This window comes from Heliangelus exortis, chromosome 1 (assembly GCF_036169615.1).
Source record: "Heliangelus exortis chromosome 1, bHelExo1.hap1, whole genome shotgun sequence".
In the NCBI taxonomy this organism is placed as follows: Eukaryota; Metazoa; Chordata; class Aves; order Apodiformes; family Trochilidae; genus Heliangelus; species Heliangelus exortis.
The window spans coordinates 149,975,806-150,003,409 of NC_092422.1; the positions used below are offsets into that span (position 1 = coordinate 149,975,806).

Genomic DNA, 27,604 nt, shown 5'->3' on the forward strand with positions numbered 1-27,604 from the left:
AAATAGTTGGACAAGAGCTTGGACATGCTCTAGTGTGCATGGTGGTTTAAATAAATATATCTTATTTTCTTGGGGGTGAGGGGATGATGACAGTTGGATGTGGTGATCTTTAACTTTTCCAACCATGACAATTCCTAGTAAAAATTCCTAGTGTAAATGGAAGTAGTTTTGCAGCCAGTCCAAGGCTGTTACACACTGAGATTCTGTGAAGTGTGGGAGGATGGAGGAATGGCAACAAAAAGGATGGAACCAGACTTTTCTCAGTGGTACCCAGTGAAAGGACCTGAGGAAACAGAGACAAAATGAAATATAGAAAATTCCATTTAAGTGTAAGGAAAAACTTGATTACTTAGGAAGCCAGCGTAGTCTCCATCCTTGGAGGCACTCAAACCCCAAATGGCCATGGACAGTCTGTTTTGAGCAGGGATTAGGCTAGGTGACCTCAAGAGGTGCCTTCCAACCTGAAGTATTCTGTGAAATGATTTGCTATTTTTAGATATTGGAGGAGGAATCTTTCTTTTATCTAATAGATGACTAACTCAGAACCCTGTAGGTAGACTGGGCTATGGGTGCACTCACTCTCTGCTGTGCAGGTTATTTCACTTTCCTATATTAATAAATATGTACTTGGGACTGAAACCCAGATGTGCTATTTCCAAAACAGATTTTTAAACACCTTGCTGTTGGATAATTTGTGGACAAATTCCTCCACTATAAGTGATGCAATGAGGAACATTTCCTATGTACATACCACACCTAACTGCATTAGGTGTGTGAGCCTTCAGCTGGGAAGTGACATAGCTTAGTTCTAGTGTCAGTGCAAAGGTTTAATTACTTGTCCAAAGTGAACTGTATCTTCCCACAGCACATAATTATGTTGTGGGGTACTCTTATGGGATTTTGCTGACTGTTGGCATCTACTGGAAATAATAATGGAAAAAAAGCTTCCATGGAGATCACTAGATGCATGGATTCCACCTTTGACTGGGGCATTCTGGAAGTCACAAGATCCTTTCATCGTTATATGCTTTCTGTGTTCTTCTGTTCTACCCTGAACATCTGATATTGGCCAGGAGACAGGTTCTGGAGCTGGTCAGACCTTTAGTCTGATGTGTTACAGTTCCCCTTATACTCCTAACACATGCACTGGTGGGTAATGATGTGGAAGAACACCCTAGTACTAGAGGATCTCTTGGAAGATGTAGGCTAAAATCCCCCCAAGATGACATGAGACCTGAGCCCTGTCACAGCCCTACATGTGGAGCTGTTAGGTAAAATGGAGCACGTGAAAAAACACAGTTTTAGTAACTGGGCTACATAAATTTACTGATATTTATTTACTCTTTACAACTACCTGAAAGGAGGTTGTAGGGAGGTGGGTGCTGGCCTCTTGTCTCAAGTAAATAATAATAGGACTAGAGGAAATGGTCTGAAGTTGCACCCGGGGAGGTTTAGACTAGATTTGAGGAAGAATTTCTTTACTGAGAGAGTAGTAAGGTGCTGGAACAGACTGGCCAGGGAAGGGGTGGAGTCATCATCCCTGGAAGTATTTAAAAATGGTCTAGATGAAGCATTCAGGACATGCTCTAGTGTGCATGGTGGTTTAAATAAATATATCTTATTTTCTTGGGGATGAGGGGATGATGACAGTTGGATGTGGTGATCTTTAACTTTTCCAACCATGACAATTCTGTGATTCTATTTCTATTCAAAGATAGCTGGTATAATGGAATCAAATTCATGAACAGAGTAGAGGGAAGCAAAGCCATGATTTTCTTTGTGAGTGTGCACATACTTAGTGTGTGTGCACATATACTTTTAATCAAAACTACCACATTTAAATGTCACAGGTCAACTTCTGAATGGCCTTGGATGTGATTTGGTTTCCCTAGTTTCTGTAATCAAGGTACTAACAACTTCCTGATTTCCTCAGCCACAACAGTACTTCTGATAAAAGTGTTTTCAAGACCTTCAGATAAAGCATTTCTGTTATTAAAATTGCATTTAATGGATGCTGACCTATGTTAGGTGGGAATCTAATATGTATGGTGGTTGGAAGTTGAGTTCCATTGTATGCTGTAATGTGCAGGACTGTATGTGTGCCTTGGTCTGCAATGCTGTTAATGCTATTGAGTGGATAAGAGCAGAACATGAACCCAATGTTTATGGTCAGGGGAATTTGAAGTCCTGAAGAATCAGTAAAAATTGTGCCAATTTTACCACTGAAAGTTGCAGCCCAAAATGTGTCCAAACCCCAGTGTTATTTCTTGGATTGGAGTGTTTAGATTTATGGAGTCTGGTTTTCAACCTGGACCTGAACTTCCTTCATGCTTCAGTTGTATAGAAACTTCCTGTTTGTTAAATTGCTCTTATCCTTTCACAGTTAGCTCACAGTGGAATTGTGGTGTGAGAGAGATTCTTTTGGATAGCAAGTAGAGAGAGAACATATTTCAGTTGTTTTATCAATATTAGAAATTATGTTGAGCTCAATTCAGAAAAATGTTGCTTTGGGACAGAGAAAATACAAGGAGAATAGCAGAAGTGGACTTGGTGACTGTAGGAAAGAAGAGGAAAATATTTCAGGAGTTGTCTCAATTTTTAAATAAATCTTGAGGAGATTGAAAGGGAGCAAATGGTCAGAATCAGAAAAAAACCTTTTAGACCCAGGATCTTATTAATGTATGATCTGAGTGTCATGAAGTTATGCCCTCTGAGAGTCACATGGGGCACACTGAACAATAGAAATGGGCAAAGTCAGTTTTCAAGTCAGTGAAAATGAATTAATTCTGTGACCTGGAAGGATTTTAGTGGTATTCATGGGCTGGAGCTCTGTGGACTGATAAACCCCTGTCTGTTCTTGCTCTAAGCAGGAGTACTCAGTGAGAGGAAGATGACTTGAAACTCTTGGTTACTCTTTTCTGACCTTGATTTTTAGGGATATCTTTTTACATTGCTCTCGTTTGCTGTGTGGCATATGCATAGTAATGCTAAGCATTAAAAGGGGGTTGAGATCTCATTTGAATCTAACACTTGAAACTTCTAAGGGAATAAAATATTGAAATATGAATCACTGACATGTATTTATAAAACCTAGATACCAGACTGTAAAATTAGTTTTGAAATTGCTGAATAATCGTTTACATCATGTCCTTAAAAGTCTGTGAGTTTCTAATGAGTAGCCAGAAAAAAATATAAGTAATGACCCCACAACATAATTTTGAATAGGTTTCACTGATTTTTGAATAATTCATTCTCTCTTTTGAAAGAAGGATTTTCTATATTAAGGTCCTTGTATCTAAGGAGAATGGATCACTTCAGGCTCTCTGAAGAAAGCTTAGAGTTTTTATGTTTACTCTGGTGGATCTGTATGCTACTAAGTGGAAGCTGAATGCAGAGTGAGTCTTCAGGAAAAAAAAAAATCCTTATTCCAGTGAAACCCCCTCCTACTCTATGTTCTGATATCAGTTCAGAGTTTCTACTAGATCACCCGCAAATTTATGTAGTTTCTTTGCATAAGGGTGGCCTCTCATTTGTTCTGCCCTCTAAATTGACATTTGTAGAATTGTTGCCTTGCTGGATCAGAGCAAGGGCCCATCTAGGTTAGTATCCTATATCTAGGTCAGTATCCTATCTCTGACTGGGACAGTCACAGTAAAGCAACTGGGAGTAGATGAGTGTGGAATGGATTTCCTTTTATGTGCTCTCCCAGTCTGGAAATTCTTTTTTTGGGACTTTTTAAGCTGGCAGTCACATCCAGACTATCATACCTCATAACTGATTAAGCTACCCTCCATGATTTTTTTGGAATCCTTCTTGAAACATAGTTCTTGTACAAGAGTAAACAACGTCTACTGCTTAAAAACCCTTCAGAACCTTTCTCATATCTGCCTCAATCACCTCTTTTTCAAGTGGAACAGTCATACTCTAGGAAGCCTCCTAGATGGAACTGTGTCATAGATCTGATCGTTCCTGATGTCCTGGTGGCTCTTCTTGAGAAGAGCCAGTTTTCATGTAAAACTGAAAACACAGATAATACCATATATTTCAATGTGTGATCCAGGTAGGAGCTAGGTATTTCCCTAATGATTCTTAACTTGCCTTTTGACAGCTGCTGGCTGGTCAGCTAATACTTCAGGGAGCTCTTCCTCAGGCTCCAAGATGCCATTGCTGAGTCTTATTGACTCATTTGAGTTGATCACTCAGTGTATACAGATATAAGGTTTTTGTCCTAAGCACCTTTGCTTATCAACACTGAATTCAGTAGCCCCATAGAAATTTTGATTGAAATTGCTATGAGGTCTTTCTACTGCTTTTTGTATTGACTTTAGATTTTATTGTAATGGGTGGTTTTGTATCATCTACAGTCTTTCTTCTCATTGTTCATCTGCTTTTGCACAATGCTTCTATGAATGTGTTGAATACTCCATGTCTCAGTGTAGATACTTAGGGAGATAAGCTGGAAACCTTTCTCTGTTGTGAAAACTTGCCACTGGTCTGATGCTTTGTTTTGCCTTTTACTAATCACTGGAAAATGTTCAGCTTGGCCTTCTTCAGTTTTCACTTCTTAAAGAAGTTTTAGTGAGTAACTTAATTGAGAATTTTTTTTTAAATTAGATTCTACTTTTTCAAACTCTTAATTAATAGATATGTTGATACTGTCTTTTTTCTGTCTCTTGCAAATCAAAGGAAAATGAAAAGTGCACAATAATAATGCTGCTGCTAAGAAATTTTCTTTTTTTTTTTTCTTTTATCACAGTGATTGCCTCTATTTTCTGGAGTCATAATTTTGAATTCATCAGCACCTGGTTTGCCAGTGAAAACCTCAGAATATTTCCTCTGATTGCCTTCCTGTGAGTATGATCGACGTAGTTAGCTTATATTTCCTTTCTTGTGGTACTCAGAAGGTTTTTCTGTGTCATGTTGTGGAGTTGTTTTCTTGTTGAGGTTTTTCTAATGGATTTTTTTTTTTTTCACCTGTGTACTTGCTTGCCTCTGCAAGGGCTGATTCAAATACCTTTGAAAATCAATGAACAGTTCTTAAGTCAGGTTCTTGAGTCCTATTCCTCAGGGACCACTGTCACCAGAGTTGAATTTCTTCAGAATGGATGGTAGATTTAAAGGGTCTTATCTTGAACCTTACCTTAAAATAAAAATATTTCCATTTTAGAATAATCATCTGGGGATGTATAGTCATTCTTTTTGTAGCTGTATTTATTTCTTCGTTTGATTTCAGCAAAGTTTGTTTGTTGGTTGTTTTGGTTTGTTTTTTTTTCTGGCAATGGGAGTTTTGAATTGTATTTACTGGTGCTGAGATCATACACTGGTGTTACCATCCTGTTGTGTCTTTTGTTCTTTTTACAGCAAGCAGGCTCTGAGGTTGTGAGAGTCCAAGTAACAGTATTTACTATTTACAATGTGTAAGACTTAAACATTTTTTTACACTGTTATTTCACTGCCAGAACAAGTGAGGGCTCACAAACCATTTAAAGGAAATGTTTATAATGCATGTAAACTTAAGTCTCTCAATATATGGAAATTCCAGGCTGGAGACAAACTGAGGACTGGCTCTAAGTTGAAGCAGTGCCTATGACAGCAGACTGATGGAGTCAAAAATATTGCACGAGGATCAAGGCAGTCCCTTAGATAACACCATCTTTGGTTAATTTAGGATACAAAGAGATGCTTATTCTCATCGATGCGTGACCATGTTGTCTCAGTGCCTGGATCTCTGCTCCATTCCTTTGCTTTTTGGCAAGAGCAGTGTGGAGGGGGAGGCATAGATGGTGGCAGGATGAACACTGGTTCCATTGCCTTTCATCTTCAGCAGCCTTCCTCCCCATCCTACCAGGAATGCTGGGTCTGAGCCCATTTTAGATGTTTTTGTCATCATGCTTGGGGAGTGAATTTAACTTTGCCCAAACTTATGAGAAGGTTTGTTCAAGTGCTGAATGGGCTGATAATTGTTGCAGGATGTTCCCTGTCCTACTTTCCATTTGAGTTCTGCATTGCTTTCAAGTCTTTGGGAGGGTGGAACTATTTAAGACTGGGATTTCCAGTTTGTAAGAAATGTTGATATTCCAAAGTTTAGATTTCTCACTGATTCAAAACCAGCCTAAATGTTCTAAATTTCCCACGAATCACTTCTTCCAGTGGGATCACTGAATTTAAGTTCCCACATGCTTCCTTGAGTGGTGCATTTATGAGGTACCTAAATTCCTTCCCAGGAAGAGGAAGACCATACTATCCAAAAGCAAATGGAGTCAGAAGTGCAGTTGCTTTACCCCTGTGCTTAGGATCGGATATTTGAAGAGAGCAGTGACTGCCCTCCAGAGTTCTTCTGACAGCTCAGCAACTGGAATTGTATCTGTAGACATGTCTAAGCGTGCAGACTGTGGTGTTGAAAGAAAGCACTTCAGGCCCTCAAAACTGAGACTGAGCTTCAGTGTGTTTCTGAGCTGCTGCTAGTGCCTTCTTTTGATTCATAGGTTGCATCTGGAAATGTGTACTTCAGGGAGTCATTCATCAACTCCAAGCGTAGGATGCAGAGCAAGTGTCATCTGTTTCATGCTGAAGTCCCTATGGTGCTTGCACAGCACTTGTCAAAGTAGTGGAAGAATTCTGTCTTGAAGTTAGAAAGGTAAAATTTGATAATATTTTCCACCCTTAATGTCCTCTTTCACATTGTAAAGCTGGCAGAGTAGAAGGATGATCTTTAGAGGGCATGAATGAAAATTCCATGAAAAAGGCCATTAGTTGCCTTTAGAAAATCATTAAAACAAATTATGTGGACCACTACACTCATCTGGAAAAGAAAAAAACAGCATTATCTTTGCAAAGTACTGGAAATAAGGCACATCTCTTTATCCAAGTATAAAACCTAATAATATAGCTTGGTGATATCATGTCATGAGTCCTGCAACTCTTCTGATAGTTCTTCATTCCAACCCCACCTGATTTCAGAAGACAATCTGAGACATACTTATACAAATTACTTTCAAAAGGAGGTGATGTGTTATAAGGTTGAGGTCCAAAGTCACTGGCTAGCAATGACTCTTTTTTTTTTTTTTTTTTTTTAGAAATGTACATTTTGTCAAAAATCAAGATGTTTGCCATTAGGAAACTGTGCAAGAAGGGTTTTGGGCAGCTTTTGTTTCCAATGTTCAAGATTGAAAGCATTTTTGCATGATCTCTGAATGTTTTTTATATGGCTTTATAGTGCTAAATTAAACAGAGATGAGCATAGGGCTTTCATTTTCTTGTCTGTCCTTTTTGCTTTTTAGAAGAAGAGGTGCAGCACCCAATCTTGGCTGAGTTTCCCTGTTGTTTTTGGGCTTCAGGTGACCTCTATGTGCAGCTGGAGCAATTTTAGTAAAAGATCTGTAAAAGATGAGAACCTGGTTATTTTTGTGTTGTGTTGTATTCCTGAAGAGGTATTAAAGACAACTGTTGGGAGTTTGTTTAGTTAGTACATGGGGATTAGGCTTGGGAATTTATAGTGTTGTTCTTCCTGGTGCAATTCATGAAAATGTGATGGGTGCCTTTGGTTGCTGAGCCCAATTGGTTGCCATCATTTGCTAAAGCATCATGTAACTACAGAAAATTATACCTCATTGAAGGGTGAAACAAAACAAGTAAATCTGCTGTGACTCATGTGACTCATCCAAAGTTTTGGATGAAGAACATTTTTTTCCCTCTGGAATTACACCACCTAGGAACTGTAAAACTGACACCCTGAGTAGCTGGAGAGAAATCTGCTCCTGTTACACCATGCCTTGGACAGACTGAGGTTTAAGAACATCTGAAAAAAAAAGTCTGAAGAAGCACAAGGATCATACATAGGGGCAGAATCACTGCTGTGCTCAAGAGTAAAGGGAGTGGAGTCTATTATCTGTATCTTCCCAGTAGGTAGAGAGCAGATATAGCTCTGGAGAGGATGTGGCAGGAACGTGCTGAGCTTTGGCTGTGTTTGCTGGCAAGGAGTCCATCAGAGAGCAGTGCCAAGCACAGCTTAGGCACAGCAGAAGCTGTATCTTACTGTCTTCTGTGCAATATTAACCTTCTAAGGCAGGAAATGCATGCACTGAGGGATGGATAGGCTGGGAGCTGGGGTTCTCCAGTCTTCATTGAAAAATGCTCTTAGCTCTGTCACTGTAAGTTCTTCTATCAGTTTAAAACTTCATTACTGATACTGTTGCTTTGAACTTCCAATGGACATTATTCACTTGGAGTACTTACATTTATGATGTAGAGTGATCTCTTTCTAATGCATGAGGCCAATTGTCCACAACCCAGAAAATCATTATACTGTGCAACACAGAAAAAACAAACAAACAAACAAACAAACAAAAAATTCCCTGCATCCCAAGATGAGAGATTTTCCTTGCATACCTTTCAGTGATGCTTTCAGCTGGTGGGATGAAAAAGCCTTGGTCAAATACCTCTAGATTATCCAGAAGTGAGAAGTAGCTGAAATCTCAAAAAAATATCTTGTCTCCAGCTGATGTAGACTCAGGTGCTGTAAAGGTGCTGTAAAGGGTGACCTCAGAAGTGCACCAGCACTGTTAGATGTTTATCTGAACTGAGCTTGAACTCCCAGCCTCTGGAAGTTCCCCCATGCCTGTTTTCCAAGAAGAGCCTGATCTTTGCAGCTCCCTCTGATGGGTTTGGAGCTGTTAAGTTTTTGGCCTGACTCTCACTTTCTCACTGAAGTCCCTTTACACAGTTCAGACATTGTGCTTTGGGAATCTTAAAATGAGACTAGATGACATTTAATAGCATAAATGAGAAACAGGTCCTTTAAAAACTAAATGAAAAAGTGAAATTAACCTTTCTTAAATTGTTGAGTGCTGACCTTGAAAAAGCCTTTAAAGTCTCTGCAGGCAGATTGATTTTTTTTTTTTTTTTTTTTTTTTTTTTTTAAGAACAGATACCTCAAATTGCAAAACTACCTGAGGCAAATAAGGTTTTGAGGGGTTTTAATTTTTTAATTCTTTTCCATTACACTTGGTATCCACATCTGCCTCAAAGCATTGGTTATTTGTCAGAGATCTTCAGGACTGCTGGTGTAATTTTCTCACCCTTGTTTACGGATTTTTTTTTGCTAATTTTAAACATTTTGATATATTCTGGTTATGTGAAGCATGAAGATTGCATTCTTATTTTGATTATTGGACTTTTTAATGCAAGAAGCAATGCTTAAATATATTTTGAGAAGAGTGGGAGGCAAGCAAGGCTGTCATCCATCAACTGGTATTAAGTCCAACTTTGAAAGTTTGATACAAACTGAATCTGACTGTTAGAGCAGACATGATACAAATTAGCTGTGACTTTATGATACCAGCTGTTTCTCTGACAGGGTAAAAGGGCACATAACTAGAATAGCATCTTTTGTTGAAAGCAGTGTTTCCCTTTGTTAAATGTGGGAGCCTCAGGCAAAAAATTGTAGTCTTTAGTTATGTGACATGTACAGTCTGCAACATGTTCATAGAGCTCAGGGGGCTTTTTACTGATGTTTTTCAAAGACAGGGTTATCATAAGTGTTCTATTTTCACTAGTTTTATCACTGAAAGACAAATCTTTGTCAGGTTTTTGCCTTGTGTTAAAACCAAGTGTAATCTAAGAACTATTATCCTTACATGTACAAAGAAAATACAGAACAGCAAAACCTGAAACAAGTCAGCAAAAAAGAAATCACAGATCCTAAAGTAAAATGTAATTATTTTTCTTTACTCCCTCTAGGTATTTTTTTTTTCATACCAGAATTTTCAGAGCTTTTTATTCCATACAAATTAAGTCTATGGAGTCTTTAACAACCTAACAATTGGCATTAACTGAGTATCCTTTATTGAGGCAGCAGACGAATCCTGACACAGATGCAGGGACACCAGAGACAGCTTTCTGCAATCACATCTTTGGTCCTTTGGTAAATTTCTGGTGCTGGGGTGGTTACCCAGAGCTTCCTTACTGCATCCAGGGCCTGAGTGAGGAGGATGCCAGGAGCCTAGGAGGTGGAAATGCAGAGTTCATGCACTTGAGGAGCTTTGTGTGGAAGCAGCTGAGGGGCTCCCATGTTACCAGAGCTCATAAAGCCTACTTGTAAACTAAAATGGCTCTGAGCAAAGCCATTTGGGTGACTTTACATCACTATCCATCTGCATCCCCACTGTGTATCTGTGTGATCTTAATGCATCCCCTGACTACCTCAGGCAATATGAAGTTAGCTGTAGCATGTGACTAAACTGAAACAATGTGATTTATTAAGCAATCAGATTAATGTTATTTCTGCCTCTTGACTATCAGCCAGTAAGATTTCAGGATTTATTACTACAGATAACAGACTCAATCCATTTGACTACTCCATTTGACTCAGTCAGTAAAGGGGCAATGTTAAGAGTAGAGTCATACTAGTATGCTATGGTCAAACTAGCAGTGCTACAGGAAACAACATTTAGGCTAGAACTACTCAGAGAACAAAAATTTAAGCTGAATATCTTATGAAATTTCTTAAATTGATTGTTACCATTGATGATACTAAAATGAAAAAAAAAAAAAAAAAAGGCATCTCAAGAGGTACCTTTCAGAGCTGGATTTTTAAGGGTAACTTTAGGATAGTGAGCATTGTGAAGGGCATTGCTTCTTCCAAATTTTAAGTGGTACTCTACAGAGGAAGGATGTCAGTTCTAAGATGAGGGTGAAAAACTTCTCTGTATAGCATAAGTTGTGTTTCAGACAGGTGGAAGTTAGAACTACTTGAGTATAATATAACCATAGCAGAAATTATCACAAGTCCTTCAGGTCTTTCTACATGAAGCAAAGAAGACTCTCCGTAAACCACTCTTTGAGAAAGAGCAGGCAAACACAAATCCTACTGAAGAAGCACAAAATCAAAAATATGGACATAGAATTGTAGCAGGCATCTGAGTGAAAGGGAAGAGTTAAGAGCGTTGCAAAGTACTATCTTCTACTCATAAACTTGGAGTAAACTTAAAAAATAAATAAATTTCTAAAGGAAGCTTACAATGTAATAGCTGCTGTGTTTTTACCATATCACTGGTGATAATGTGAAGCACAAAACAGAAAATTCCAAGCACTAATGGATAGGTCTTTGCCATTTCTGTTGCAAGCATGAAATTTTACTATCTAGCATCTGTTTCTGAAATTATGTGATTTATCTAAAATGTTTTATCATGATGATCTAAGCAACTAGAGAACATCTTGTTTTCATGAATGTGTAGACTGGTATGTCAACAAACAGAGGTCCATACATGACATTGAAAGATCAAAATCCAACCACAAGAAGTTCTACATTCTGAATCGATTTTTGATGATGTAGAAATCCCCTTGACCAGCTATCTGGTCATGGTTATATTCCTGCAAACCTGGAGCCTGTCCAAAGAGAGCATAATGTATCCCTTCCAATCATGCAACCAGAATGGGAGCACAGGGCTGGTTATAGATGCAAACAAAGTATAAATCTGCAGGAGATGCTGGAGAATGTGTTTATCAGCAAAGTGCTGTAACCATCAAGAGGAAAAAGCAGGGAAAATTTACACCAGGAGCACTGTAGCAAATAAATGATGAGCTATCAAATGTATGATAGCTGCAGAAGCCATCATCACAGTTTAATTTTATGGTCATGATGTCAGAACCATCACAGATCCTTGCAATATCATCTGCAGAACATCTCATAATAACTTCAATAAAAGAAGGGATGCTAGCCCTCAAATTGAAGAAATTAAATTAATCTTTTTATTTTCTGGAAATGATGTTACTGAGAAATTACTTTCCCCCCTCATTTTGTATTCTGAACTGTTGAGTTGTATTGTTCTGAACTTCAGCCAAGTTGCCATATTCCTCTCCAAGATGGTTACATTCGGTGGTGAAATGATGCTGTTTCCTTTGGGTATTTGGGAGAGAGAAGACAATAAATTGTCCTTTGCTGGGCCAGCTGCCTCACATTCTCAGAGGGGAGAGGAATTTACTCAGTGACTGAGTTATGGTCAAATACTTATTAACCATTTAAAGAACTCAGGGAGTCCTGCGACTGCTGGAGAACTCTCTTTATCCATGTGGCAGATAGGAGGGTTTTCCTCACACTGATTTGCTCCAGGATATATGGTTGCTGATAAGGAAAGTCCCTTTACTTTAAGTGCCTCCTGTTTTGTAGATACTAATCATCCAAAATGACTCACTCCTTGTTTCATTCTGTTACCAGCCTGGCTGGCTCACTGCTACCCTCATATTCCTTGGTGTCTCAACTTGATTAATTCGTAAAGATCAGCAGCCATTTGCTTTTTATGGTTATTTAGTACCACATTTTGTGACTTGTCTCTTTGGAAGACTCTGTCAGCAAAAACTGTCTTTGGTGTGAATAAAAGGGGCAAAATTTGACCTTCAAAATGAGTAAGCGTTAATGACTTTCTTCTGTCAGACAGTGGCACACTGAACATTAGGTTAGTCCTTATATAGCTGTGTTTCTTTTCTTTGTCCACCTTTTCCTTTCTTTCAGCCTTTTCCTTTCAAATTTCTTCTTTTATTTCCTTCCATCCAACCCAAAGCAAAGATCTCTAAGCAATGGTCTTGTTCAGAGTACAGAAGCCAGCTCCAAAACCAACCAGATCTAACCTTGCTTGAGGGAGCCAGAATCCCTCTACTTAAATGACTTAATTTTCAAGCAGTATGAATCATGCAGCAACTGCACAAGCTCTGGCTAGAATACATTCTACACATGTTTGTTCTTTGTGCAGTAAGAAGAGAATACAGAACTGGAGGTCATTTGAGTTACGACTACTTTGGGGGATTTACTTTTTTTTCTCCTTTTTTTTTTTTTTTTTTTTTCCTTAAAACATTCCTTCTAACAAATGCAGTTTAAATGGATTTGTTTATATGGCATGGAATTGGAAAGGCGCAAACTAACCAGGCTTTACACGGTGTGGCCTCCTTCCAAATTAATCTAAAATATTTTAATCCCTCTGGAGTTTCTTTATCCTCTGCATCTGTGCTAGAGTGGAGACACATTTTTAACATTTTGTGGAGGAAAATTACCTTTTTTTCCCTCCAACTGTACTCAGCAAGGTCAATGGAGCACTGTTATATGCTATTTAAACATCTGAGATTCATCATATATCTGCACAACAGAAAGAATCATCATAAAAGGTCTAATGAATCCCGACTGCTAGCCAAGCAAGGGAGTCCCCTTACGGATACTGGGTATTAGAAACAAAGAACACAGGCAAAATACAGTTTTTACACTTCAGCTTTATACAGTTAAGAATTAAGCTGCCTGTTAAGAAGGGGGCAGGGAACGCTTCTGACCCCCAGAACAATTTTGGCAAATCAAACCCTTTTTGAGCCAAGTTCTCAAGTCACTGCATGGGCCAAGATGATTGCTGGGTCTGCTGGGGAGTAAGGGGCCCACTCATCCTGTGGGACCATGCAGGGCTTGCGCAGGAGCCTAGAGGGTCTCCTTGCTCCTGGGGAAGGAGGTGCTCCTAGTCATGGTCAAGCTCCAGAGCTGGTTGTCTCAGCCTCTGGCTGTGTGCCTGTGCTTAGTTTTAAGGCCTTTTTGTCTTCTAGTTCAGTAGCAAGTTTATGGGGCTGTACTCACTTTACTATCCAGGAACTGAAATACTGAGGGAGGCCTATGTGGTGGCTTTTTCTAATTCTGTTTTTTATAAAATTATTTTCCTGGCATTTCAAGGCAGTTCTGCTCCTTCAGCTGCCTGGAGTTCCAGTCAGACTCACATGGCCACATACATACAACTCTGGTCTTCTGGAGGTTTCATCTGGAAAACTGTTATGTGGCCATTTTTATCTGAAATACTGTTATGCTACTGTTATACTGCTAAAGATGGCACCAGGGCAGCTTTAATACCAGAGTTTATTCTAGATTCATTCTCCATTTGAGTCTTGCTAAGTCATGAAGTAGCTTTAACAAAGTTCAAATAAGCATCTGAACCTCTGAAGGAAAAATCATACGCTGAAGATCTCTGTTTTGTGATAGCACGGGATTTTACCACAGGTTTTTCTCTCATCCCTGAAGTCCTGCAGGGGCTGCAGAGAAATGCCAGCCTGCTCTGGGCTGGTGTTGGCCTCATTCTTAATACTGGTGTGCTCCAATCTTCCTAACCATAATGTGCAGGTAAAGGTGCTGGCCTACTGCACAGGGGGCTGCAGGGATGATGATGATGATGGTCTGAATGAAATCATCCACTACGAACAATCACTTTTGAATGAAGAACCTTACCTACCCCAAAGACACTTTCACTGTCTTTTCATGTAGTCAGAGGTATTTTGGGACCATTGCAAGCCATAAAGTAATGGAATAAATTCCAAGTGCAGCAGGAGACCACATCGGAGGAAAAACTTATTAAGTGCCAAGGGCATTTCTTTTGCTTTTCTTACTGGGGCTGGAAAATATTCCCTAAATAATACATCTGGATGTAGTGGAGTAGAGAGGGAAAAGATGAAAAATAATCCTTTAAATTCAGTAGGAGCCTATTTTAATGGCTTGTTTAATCTTCCAGCTGGCACAGCATTGACTTTGAGCTACACATACTTTAAGGAGACCTATGTAGATTTTGGAACCAAGTTTATATTAAGTCGTAGAAACTTAAATGCTAATAAATTGGCAGAACTGCTTTTTGGTACTTAACAGAAATGAAGAAACTGCTTAGTCATCTCCAAAGATAGCTGTCTCCTTTGTAATTTAAATACCAAAATAATACAGGTTTCAAATACAGTAGCAAAGATAGTAAAAATTCAGGTCTGTTCCGAATATGTCCCCACTCTGAAGTATTTGCACATCCTTCAGACTTTGCAATCATCTGACTTCCCTATACAACACTTAGCTTTGAGAAGAGCTTTTCTAACATCCTTTGTGACACCATTTTGCCTGGATTTTTATTTGGAGTGTCTTGCAAATGGTATCACTTAGTAGGTGATAGTATAGATCACTTAGTATGTAGAGTATATTGCACATGTATTTTATATGACTGTGAGAGTTACTGTTTTTGTTTTTTACCTGGCTTTATGTGAAGGTATAAGGCTTCAATAGAGTGTAAACTTGAAGTGCAGTGTCAGCTATATAACTACCACTTATATTTTTTATTCCTAAAAAGTTAAGCTACATCAAAAAGCATGTGTTCTGTTTTCAATTACACGAGCACTGAAAAAGTAAAGGAGAAAAGATTTAACTGCAGACCAACCTGTCTTTTATACTTAGGAAACCCTCTAATAACATTTGAAGTGACATTTGTCAGTATTTACATGTTATAAAGGTTTGATTTGGTCCAGGTAAGCACTGAAAAATCTGGCTAGTTTTACTCATGCTTACTCATGTTTATTTATGTTTACTCATGTTTATTTATGAATTTCAGATCTGGATTTTATTTTTTTTTTTTAACTTACCTTCAGCTATTTTCAGAGCTTTAATCTGGGGTATGGATTATAAAAATCCCCCAAGTTTACAAACATTATGATATGGGATTTTAGTTTGATCCTTCCCTGTACATCTTTCCTAGAATCTTTTCTCAGACCCCTTTCCCATTCTTGCCTCTGTTCCCTTGCTTTTCTAACACTGTTCCCTACATATTTAATAGATTATCCTTGCTGAGGTGATCTCTCTAGTTGTGTTACACTTCTGTAGAGCCATCAGATCTGGTGAGAGGTGAAGTATCCACCCTCAGGAGTCCTAAGTGCACATGTGCCAATCATAAGTGCAAATATTTCTGGTTACATCACTTGAAAGAAAGTATAAAATTTAAAGGCTGAGTTCAACACTATTTTTTTTTAGCTAGCCAATAACTAATGACAAGGTGACTGAGTTATGAAAAACAATTTGCTCAATAAATACAGGTGGCTTTCTTATTTGTAGAGCATTTACACAGAGATTGGAAGTTGCACTCCCTTCCCTCTCCTTCCATTTTTGTATTTCTGGTCCTGGCCAGTGCTTTGTATGCATTCAACCTCACTCTGGGGGCTGGCAGTGAAAAATTAATGTCTGATGTGCCTTCAGTGCCCAGGACTTAGACCATGATCACCTACATGTGCTCTCTGCCTAATATGGAAACAAGGGAGGCTGGAGGACACCCTGTATGGGGCTTGGATCCTTAGGCAAAAGTAATAGATAATGCACAGTACATACACGTTTCTTTCCCATTTATTTTTTGAAGGAAAATTAAACATTTTCTTTTTGGGACCACACAGACATTGTCTGAGGCGCTGTTCCTAAGAAAATCAAACAACTGTAAAATTTATTGGCCCAATGCAGTGCTAAAGTGTAGCTTTTCTTTGTCATATTAATACAAAGTAAGCATGTATGTCTGTGAGCTCTCAGTAGTAAGTGCACAAAGTACTGTCAGGCCTTACCTGTCGTGTTTAATTGACTCTGAGTCAGGCTCTGTTGAGAGCTTTGGGGATGCTGTGACATTGCTGTCATGGTATTTGTGCCTGAATGTCTAAATAGCAGTCAAATTATTGTCAAGATCATTTAACAGCTTCTCTGTGTGAGTCTCATAAGGGGAGCTGGCAATACCATAATCTGTGTCAGGTTTTCTGCTGGCTCATGCACAGCAAATATGTTATCTTGCCCATCATTTTTCTTCTTGTGACGAAGCCTCACTGCTGTTCTCTTCTAGCTTGGTGACATTGCTGTGTGTTTCCTTGCTTTCAGCTAAAGTCAGCATGTAGGGGGGCATATAGCAAATGGTTTGAGGGACACCTACTTTGTGGTAGGTGTAAGTTGTGTAAGTTGTTCCATCAAAATGCATTGCATTTTTGCCGTCCAGCTTTACCTTTGTAAAGCTGGCTTTGACTTCATGCTTTGGTTCTCAGCCAAAATGACACAGGCTTGATACTTATTAGAGAGAAATTGATATAGCTACTTGTCAGGAAACAATCTGGGTTAAATATGTAAAGATGACTTTAAAAGTGTGAGATGGAAAAGCCCAATAGAAAGTTCTGCAGCTTGATCCATTCCTGATGGAATTCTATGGTGCTTTGCATTGTGTCTGTGCAAAGTAAGTGTACAGGTACTGGGAGGGAAGACTAATTCATTAAAGTTCAAGAGCAGCAGGCGAGACCTTGAAAATCTATCAATCATTTCTTCTGAGGAACTGGTTGGATTCAAAATACTTACTGTACATAACTGGTAAGATCAACAAACCAAAACACTTTGGGGTTGGTTTCTTCTGGTAGTAGTTTTTGTTTGTTTGTTTTCTTTTTTAAGGCAAAATGATAACTGAAATGTGGTATTGTTGCTTATTGCTGGTTTAATAGAACAAGCAACAGAGAACTCTCATTAGTTTATGATGTTCTGCAGTAGGCAGATCTGCATTGTAGTACTTCGTGTTTTAACAGGAAAAGAAAAAGGGTTGAGAATACCAAAGTGCAGCCACAGTAATCTGGCTGTATTGTATCTTCATATTATTTTCTATTACTTCTTTTTTTTATGACTGACTGTGTATCTTAATATATCATTATTTTGTATTTTGAAACGTGTTTCAGAAAACATGTGGAGTTTGAAGGCTGGCTGAGTGAATGTTGCTGTTGGAACCTTATCTTAGACTTGCTCAAATGTTTTATTATTTTTAACAGCACTACCTTAGCTTTTTAATTCAGGACCTGAAAGATGCAGAGAAAGACTCTGAACAGCACACTAAAACATTCATAAATCCTACTTAGACACACAAATAAGCTCAGACAATGTATTGTTGAAATATTCCATGTGAGCATGAACCTCAACAGAGACAGTGCAAAGGTAGATGGAGAGGAGCACCACAGGAGAGGGATGGCAACAGAGTAGCAGAAGTCACTGAGGCAGAAGCAGATATTTTCCATCCTGACTGGTTGTTGGCCCTCATCAGCTCCTTGCCTGGAGGGCAAAACCCTCCTCTTTACTGGAGAGAGAAGTATGGAGAGCTGCACTGCTACTGCTATCTTCCTTGCCAATTCTTGTGCAGAAGAAATGCTCCTGCACTTGGACAGAGACACTTGGCTGATGCCTGTTCTAGTTCTAGCCCAGACCTTCTGCCTATTGCCAACAGCTGTAACTGCTGCTCCCCATGCAGGCTCTTGCTTTTCATGGTGGACACCAGACCACCCTGTTTTGTGTTCTGCCTGCACCATTTGGTGACTGACTCTACCAGGCAAGAGCCTCCAACAGGCTTTCTGCTCCTGCAGGTTGTCCTGCTTCGTGCCACTCTCATACCTTGGACTTGCTGTGCCTTTGCACATCAAGCAGGGACTAACAGCATCACAGTCATTAGCTCACAGTGCATGGTTCTCAGCTTCTGCAGGCACTCCTGACCATAGCTACACATTCATGGCATCTACCTCCAGCTCAAACGCTGGAAATCAAAGTGAGATTTGGCATTGCTGTTTATAGGGCAAGAGTAAAAGCATTCCTCTCTTTAGTATGGCTTGGTTCTTTGAGCTGGACCTTACCCGTTCCTTAGTGATATTCTTCTGTTCTTTCCTATTATTAAGAAACAAATGGCTCCTGACAGGAAGGTGTTGGCAGGGCACTGGTTTTCTGCTCTTAGAGGTTTCAGTGAGAGATGAAGCTGGCCAACAGCAGGGGCACTGCCACAGCTTCAGCAGTCAGACCACAGATTTGTGACAAAGAGTGCAGGAGCACTAAATACATAGTGTGGGCATTCTTGTGATTAGATTAACACAAGGAAGCTGGAAGTCTGAAAGAATACTAGTGAACACTATCTCAGGAGCCTGCTTCCCAGTGTTTGAGTACAAAAAGTAAATGCAAATCAGAGATAATTTTGGGATTAAACATTTTTACAAAATGTTTTGTGGACTACAAAATCCCTTTGATTTCAGTGTGCTTTGTCCTTTGAGGTGAGGCCTCACTGTTATTACCTGGGATATCTTCACTTAACATTAAAGAGTAATAAAAGGCCATCCAATTTTCAGCTGTCCTTTATATCTGCAGCAAAAGCTAAGTAATTATTCAGTGTTAATGGTATCAGTAAAAATTGTTTGCATCCCATGAGTCAGCGCTGCAAGAAAAATGCAATGCAAAATTTCAAAATAAAAGAAAATTTGCCCTCAAGTGTGTGTCCACAAAGATATGAGAGGCTGAAGCAGACTATGTTGGCATAATCTGACATAACACTGGTTTCTGATATGCAGGGTAAGTTCACTGATCTTTCATACTATATATTGGATGAATTTGGCCTATGCAGATGCAATCCACCCCTGATTGAAGTCTCTGGGCAATCTGCCAGCAATTCCAGCAGGGACAGGATTTCAACTCTAGTCTGTATATGAAGAATATTTCAATATCTTCTGATCTTTGGGGACAACATATTTGAAATATTTCAGAGGACATTTGAAGGGGAGAGTCAAGGGTCAATCCTTCTAACATGAGAACCAGTGGCTGTGCCAGTGGCTTCCAGCTATGTCTTTTTTTTTTCCTTTGTCTGCTAGTGGGAAATGACAGACAAATTTTTGTGTGTTTGGTACAGCCCATAGCAAAGAGGTACATGAAGCTATTCTATACCAAAACTGTGATTCATCTTGTTACTCCATGTAACTTGTTTCCAAATGTCACTGAGATCAGGGGTGGGACCACTTTATGCAAATCCAAATGTCTAGAAAAGCTCTACTTAGTCCTTATGTCAATGTGCTGTAGAAGAAAGATGAGGAAGTAGGAAGAGTGGATATAGCATATCAGCACTCAGCTTGCCCAAGGGAATAAAGACAAATGAGGACTTTCCATTGCAACTGACTGGCTCTTAAAAGACAGGTCCTACAGCTGCACACTTAGAAGTGTTAGCAGCAGCAAGCTAGATGTGTGCTAGTGCCTCTTGAATGGTGCAGCTCTGTAATACTTCTTCCCTAGTGCTGAAATGGATCATGGATACATAGGATGGACCTGAGCAGGAATTTAAAGCCATGGATCTTCTAGTTGCAGACCCAAGAAGTGAACTCTGTGGCAGGGGCAAAGTCTTACAAAAATCTCCATGTCAATACTTCCGTGTGGTTCACCCTGCATCAGCAGGAGCTGACAGAGGGCCTGACATCTGCAAGGATGTGTATGGCACTCACTGCATTAACCTCTGCTGTAGGCAGGGTAGGTGAAGCCTGTACAGCACCAATTGGGTGTTGTCCTGTGGGCCATTGGTAGTTTGTGGAGCACAAGCTGGGAATCTCCATTCTACAGAAATGCTACATAATTTTGCTCAGGAGGCCACAGAATTGTTAGCTAATATGTTAGTCAGGTTTAAAAACCACCCATCAATGTACATAATCTTTTTTCTTCTGTAAAAGATGAGATAGAAACTGTACCTTATGTCACAAGCAGAGGTTTTAACATAAGGGGTTTTCTACTTCCTTGTTAAATTCTGGGTAATTCTCTACCTCCTTCTCATAGAGGTATGTTCTGACAACAGAAGCTGGGACTTTAACAAACCTCCAGAGTTTGATTTTCTGATGTTAAGTATGAACTGCACTTGTGTGTTTTGCCATCAAATTTCCCATGGAAGTCCTAAGAAGAAGTGTCAGATGAAACAAGGTTCAGGCTAGATTGGAATAAAACTGTGTTCATGCGACCTAACATGTCTATTTTGCCTGCAGTCACAAATGAACTATTCTGTTTGGGAAGGAGAAAAGCTGCTTGATATGAGCAGATACGTGTGTGTGTGTGTGTGTGTGTGTGTATACATATATACAAGAGTTCATTATCAGCAGTCAACACGGATACATGGCCAATTTTATGGTAACAAATATAGATCTGGTTTTACATGAAAGGAACATTAAAATTAATTCATAAAGAAAAACCTCTTTAGACAGAAAAAATACTATTAGTACTATATGATTGCCAGGAGTATCCATCACCTCAGATTAAAGAAAACATGAATGAAGTGTGATGAAGGATGAATCAATCCACTGAACTTCAACCTTTTGACTTCACAAAATTTGTGCCTCTTTCTGAAATACCTAAATGACACTGAATGATTTTAATGCAGAATTAGAAGGACAGGAGGGGAGATAGTTTCCAAATATTTTCTGACAGGTTTTCATAGAAAGAAGATTTATTTGTTTTGACTGAAGATAGATTAAGGAACTCTAATTTTCACAGATATTGCAGTAGAATGCTTGTCATACCTGTGTTTCATGAGTGTCAGATTAAAGAACTCATAAAATGAGTGTTGCTCTCAGCTGCAAAAAGGACAATGAAAAGGTTCTGTTTTCAGAGTTGGAAAGAACAGGAATAGTAGTCCTAGGGATAGAGTATATGTCATCATATGTAGCCAGCTAAAGCAAAATATTCATCATGCTTCTTACTGACCAATCCTCTTCTGAGATTTGAAAGGTCCACACCTCTGCAGCAGGACTTTGGCACAACTGAAGTGGAAACAGATGGGGATATGGGATATTTGTATTAATGGCGTATTTGAGACTTGCAGTCTTAATTTATGTCAAATTTTAATGACAAACTTGGTCAAACAAACAAACAAAAAAAAAGAGGTCTGTGACAGGATAACTAGGTCTTGTGTTACCACCTGATCCTACAGTGAGGACAGCTCAGAAGTCAGAGGTCCAGCTGAATGTGTGCGGAAAATGTTTGTGTAGCTGGACTTGGAAGCCTTCCCTTTAGGGAAAGGTTCAGAGACAAATTCCCTTTATCCTCTTTTTTCATCCCTTCTCTGCAGCAGACATTTATATTTGTAGCATATTGTGTGTTTTTAGTACTGACGTTACGGCTACGGCTACTGGTGGGGTCTGACCTCAGGGCCTGTTTGTGCTTTTAGCCTTCTGCAAATGCACACTGAGAAGAATTTGCAACTGGTGGAGATAATATAGGGGCTGAGAGGCATAAAATTGACTATGGCTCAACCCCTAGGGTGACAATGTAAATTAGAGGTAGAAGGAAGCTGGAATATCTTTAGTTGCTGGGTTCACCCCAAATGCCAGGCACTGTGCCATGATATCTCATTGGCCTCCTGGTTCTGCACCCTGTTACTTGACCTCTGGAAATCCTGGAGCTGTTTCTCTTTGCAGTGTTCCTGTCTCCTGCTTCTTGGGTTGAGGGAGGGATAAGCTCCGAACTGGTCATGGTTCCTTTCTTTTACAAAAAACCCCACATTATTGTCCTTTTCTCTAGCCTCTTTTCTGTGCTTCCTGTGGGTCCTAAATTTTCTACCAGCTCCCACATAACTGAGGTCCTACAACAGTACAAGATAGGTCAGTGCTGGTCCCCCACCTCAGTCACCAGCATGAGAGGTTCTTTGAAGGAAGATGAGGTACCAGGTGCAGAGTTCATGCAGTTGTCTTTATCTAGGTAAGAAAGAAAAATTAGCAGAAGATCTCTCCTGTTAGAGAGAAAACAAATCCCTTTGCTCCCTTTCAGGTGACTAAAGCTATGTTCTTCCTGCATCCTTTAATGGACAATAGGCCAAACTGCTGAGAGTTGTTTTGGCAAGAGCTTGGGCCCATGTTTTTTTGCATGGGCAGTCATCACAGCTTGCAGTCTACCCAGCACTTGGCTGCCTGAAGCTTGACCTGGGTGTTCACAAGGCTGGAGCAGTGAGTGATCCCATGCTAAGGAAGCAGGCATGACTTTAAGGATCTTTGAGCCTGAAGGTCACCAAGAGGAAATGTGCAATTGTTTCATTGTACTTGGGGGGGAAGCAAGGTGGCACAATGCTTGCACAATGCTGTCACCAGAGGTGGCTGACATAAAGCCCTGTGCAGTACACAGCAGTGCTATATTAGGGAATATGCTCTGGCTTGAAGTTTCTTTTATCATCAGGTTTGAAGCTGGTGCAGAGGCTCAGCATAAACATGCAGTCTAGGAGCTTATTCAGTGTGGTGGAAAGGTAACTGACAGGTTTTGAAAGTCATTTGTGCTTGTTGAATACCTGAGTAGCAGTTTGCATTTTCACTTGGTTGTTACCAGTCTAGCTCATCTGTTTTTGAGGTCCCCTGGTTGCTGAATTATCTCTGATATCAGTGATAGGAATAGGGTGAGGACAGTATTAAATGTAAGCCAAAAAGGAAGGTTATTTTGCTCTCCATACTGGAATTATATAGGTATGAGTTTGTGTGTATTTCTACATAGCAAATTTACTGTTTGCTTTCAAAGAGCATAGTCCCATTAATCACTAATAAAATATTTTGTCATATATTTATAATTATTGTATGTTCCTTTTATTTTCCACCTTGATGAAAGCTATAAGACGACAAAATTTTAAACTCTCTCTTGGGATGAGACATAAAGGGGAGTGGTATTTGTGTGCATATGTTTTTTGTGAGGAGGGATTAAATGTGGTTGTCCTTGAAGGAAGAAGTTTTTATCAAGACAATGAAAAACTCAGTGGATTTTAGCAATAAACCATAATCACCTGAAGATCAAAGAGACTATGTGAAGTGCAGAGGTGAAAAGGAGAGAGAAACTGGTACTGTTTTTGAAAAGAGTCTTTTTGCAGGGAGGTAGTATTTGCAGGGTGTGCATTTTGCTATGATTGTCATTGAAGTAATTCAACACCAATAGTAAATGTTATCAGGAAGTTACTTTGCCTGTGTCCCCTTTTCACCTTTCCTAGAGTGTCTTCAGGATGACTACAGGGCTCATGAGACACCTCATGATCTAAGGTTCAGTCTTAGAAGCAAAAGAGACAGGGAGCCTGAGAAGGTCCTTGTGTGTAAGGCTGTAGGAAATCTGAGGTCCTGAGCAAGAATTATCTTCCGTCATTTTTGAAAAGTATTTAAAAAAAAACCAAGGTCGAAGTGTCTCATCTCCCAGTGTCTCACTTCTGAGTCCAGTGGTGGAAAACTCCTGTGAGTTCACTTCAGATTCTTTCAGTATTATTTCAGTTGCATAAAGGTTGAAAAGATGTTGAGGATCTTGTTTTGAGGCCGAGGGAACAAAATGATAATTTTTGTGGTGTACCCTTTCACAGTCTAAGAGCAGCCCATATTGCAGTAATTTACATACGTGTGTGGATTTCCAGGGAATGGGACTAGACAAATAGTTCCAGATATCTACATCTGTTTGATAAAAAAAATATGTATTTCTGGTTCTTTAGAATTTATTGATGATTTCCCCCCCGCTAATAGGTGCTAGAAATAATTTGGAGAAAAAAAATATTTACAACAAGACCAAAATTTTTGTGGGTTTTTTTTTTTGGTTTTTTATTGTTTGCATATTTTATTTGTTTGTTTGTTTGGGGTTTTTTTGAGGTTGAATGAAACAATGTTGCATTCATTTTGATTTAAAGTTCTTTTCTTAGAGACAGTTTTCTTCTTTACAGAAAAATGAAGCTTTATTTTGTCTGGCACCAAATTATTAAAAATAGAAACAAAAAAGGAAAAAAAAAATGTAATCAAATTGTAAAAAAATAATTATTTTGCACACCTGGGAAAATCACATGGATGTTTTCATATTTGGCTCTGAAGGCAGGCCTTGCAGTGGAGCTGGGTAGAATGCTACATTTTGTCCCAGGATGTTTATACTCATGAATGTTTTTCTTTTTTTTTTAAAAAAAAAAACACCAAAATGTGCACGGTTCCACAAATGGTTTGTAAAAAATACTTTAAATAATTTGTACCTTGATCTGCAAGTGAAGCAATTCTCACATCTTTTGAGAGGCAAGAACACTACAAGAAACTTGTAAGCATTTTTAGAGAGGCTGATGAAGTTATTGTCTAGTAGTCTTCAGGAGCTAAAAGATAAATCATCTTGAGGAAGACAGTGAACAGCACTGAATATCTGACTTCAAGTGGTCCTTCTAGATGATGACTCGTTTTCTTGCACTGATACAGCTTTCCTAACTAAATGTTGTACTGTTGACCTGACCTCTGTTTCTCAAGTCCCTTCCTTGTTTTTGAAAAAGGGATTTGGCAGCAAAATGCTGTGAAGTGTCTGGACCTCAGTTCTTTGAGAGGAGACACAGTACTCTAATAAACTTCAGACATTCTCCCAAGACATTTATCCATCTGCATTTTTCTCCGAACAACAGTAAAGCACTCTGTAAATGGAGAAAGAGGTTTTCTTTTTTGTTGGTTTGGGGTTTTGTTGTGGTTTTTTGTTGTTGTTGTTGTTTTTCCCAAGGAACTACTTCCCACTGCTCTGCAATCTCCCCTCTGCTCTTGGGAAGGAAAGAGAGGAGGAAGAACAGAAATAGTTCTGTGTTGTTATTGTGATCCTCGTCAGCTTTCTTCATGAGGAAGAATGCTTGAGCTTTTAGAGATGAGAAATGGTGCTGAGGACCATGTAGAAAGGCAATGGGTGGGGGAGGTATGGGCTGGGACATGGGAGAATGGATGGGGGAAATGTTGGATGCATGGAGTCTGGAGCTCAGGGAGGGGTGGGAGTGCACCTTAGTCAAGAGAGGTGAAAAGAGGGGAGTACTTGACTGGTTAAGAAGTGATGAATCATAGAATCATAGAACTGGCTGGGTTGGAAGGGACCTCAGAGATCATCAAGTCCAACCCTTGATCCACTCCCGTTGCAGTTACCAGACCATGGCACTGAGTGCCACATCCAGTCTCTTTTTAAATATCTCCAGGGACAGAGAATCCACTACTTTCCTGGGCAGCCCATTCCAGTGTCTGATCACCCTCTCCATAAAGAAATTCTTTCTAATATCCAACCTAAACCTCCCCTGGCACAACTTGAGACCGTGCCCTCTTGTCTTGAACATGAAGATGCAAACTCATGAAGATGCAAATGAATTGCAGGTCTGCTTTGGGGAGGTGAAGTGGGAAAAAAACCTTGGGATTCCCAGGTCTAGCACATGAGGTATCAGCTGAACAGTCAGTTCTTTGTATTTTAAATCCCTGTTGGTGACTGTACTCCACACTCTGCTGCCTGGTGAAGTCTCAGTTCCTGTGGACACAGTCATCTGCCCTTTGTGCACAGAAACCCAGCACACTGTTTGAACTTGCTCTCTGGAGTGTATGGTTCCTCCTCTGATCCTTGTCTCCCAGCTGGGGGGAACCACATCACTCCTGTAACTCATGAGCCCTCTAGTAAAGGAACTGAGGGAAAATTTCATCTCATCATGTAGGCTAAGATGAAAACACTTCTTTACCACTTCTTGGTTAAAAAATGGCAGATTTGCTGTTGTGTGTTCTCCAAGGGATACGCTGTGGTGTGAGAGTAAACAAACAAACAAAAATTTGGGAAAATGTTGTGTTACAACTTGCTTTTTACATATGCAGTATAACTGTGTATTTAAGAAAAAGAAAGAAAGAAAAAAAAAAAAAAAAAAAGCAGCAGCAACTGTAAAGTTAGCATCAGATTTGCAAAATTAACATTCCCTTTGAAACTCCACAAAACAACCCCAGCCAGCCAAACATGGAGAAAATAACAACAACAACAACAAAACTTTAAGTCCCCTAATCCAGGAACAAATCAGAAAGAAAAACACCCCCAGGAAAAATAAACTAATAAAATAACCTTCACAAAACCCCTGCCCTCAGCAGTGTTTTAATCCAAGAAGGGGGGCAGAAAAAGCCACAGATTCCCTCAAGTCATGAGAGGTTCTGCTCTTGCCAGTGATTTTGTGGAGAGAGAGCGCTTGGACGCTGCACCGGCGGGCAGGAATACGAAGCCACAAGACAGATCTACATCTGCAAACAGAGCCCTCGAAATAATTCACAAATGCACCTTGGCTTTGTTTCCTTTTAAACTGTGAGCAGTTCACAGGCCACCCTTTGAATTTTTGTCTGCTTCTGCAGGGTTCTGCAGTGGAAAGGGCCAGTCTTGTGCTAGCAGGCTGGAAAACGCTTTGGGGGACGGGACGGGACGGGACGTGGGGGGGTGGAAATCCTCTGAGTGCAGCTCCTAGGCTTGGATTGCAGAGGAAGCTGAGGCCTCCAGCCCTGCACAGGAAGCAATCTTAGAGCAGGCCTTAAATGCCAGATTCCAGGCAGAGTTTAACTAACCACTGACAGCTCTGTAAACAAAGCAGGGACAAAAAGAGAACAGCTTTCCCTTTTCTGGTAGTCATTTTTGGTTTGGGGGCTGCAGGGGAATTCTGTAATACTCGGCTTGATGGGATATAAACCGAGGCTGGAAAGGTTTTGTATATGAAGAGCTGTAAAGGGGAAAATATTTCATGGACTAAATCATAAAGAAGAAGGTAGGGCACAGGGAAAATGCATGGATTAAACTACAAAAAAATATTGCTACTTTTGGTTCTTTGAGCAGGATTTATCTATCACTTGGCTTCTCCTGGGTGGTATTTAAAAGCTGATTTAAAAGCTGCGGCTTATTTTCCTTCTCTTTTCCTTCTTTTCTCTTTTCCTTTTTTCTCTCTCTTTTTTTTTTTTTTTTTTTTTTTTTTTTCCATTTCTTTTCCCCTTTCTTTAAAGGGGGGGTGGGGTTGGACAAGTGGGGACTGACTTTTGCAAAACTTCTAATTATCTGTGCAACTAGAAAAATAAGAAATCTCTTGAGCAGCGTTTTCACTTCTTCCAGTAGAAACTGGAAGCCTATAAGTTAAAATCTTGCTGAATTGTTGCTTTTGTTTGTAAAAAAGACCTGTGACTTTACAAATAGCTAGTTTGTGGCTAGCAGATGTATACAGTCTTTACTTAGAGCATGTTGATTTAATTTTAACTAGGAAACCAAAGGCAG

The 27,604-nt window shown here is 39.6% G+C and overlaps 2 protein-coding genes across 8 annotated transcripts in view; one reads left to right on the forward strand and one right to left on the reverse strand.

Annotated features, from left to right (window-relative positions):
• LOC139791136 (aldo-keto reductase family 1 member B1-like) overlaps positions 1 to 27,604 on the reverse strand; it is a 369,405-nt gene that overhangs the window by 238,362 nt on the left and 103,439 nt on the right. The window lies entirely within an intron of this gene.
• The window catches only part of CALD1 (caldesmon 1), a 192,413-nt gene that overhangs the window by 71,875 nt on the left and 92,934 nt on the right, over positions 1 to 27,604 (forward strand). For 4 of the 6 annotated variants that reach the window (XM_071732965.1, XM_071732967.1, XM_071732970.1 and 1 more), the window contains exon 2: positions 4,757 to 4,850. The gene's annotated coding sequence lies outside the window, so the exon portion shown is untranslated. Of the gene's footprint in view, positions 1 to 4,756; positions 4,851 to 26,939; positions 27,108 to 27,604 lie in introns of those variants that run through there. The other 2 variants (XM_071732971.1, XM_071732966.1) reach the window with 2 other exon arrangements.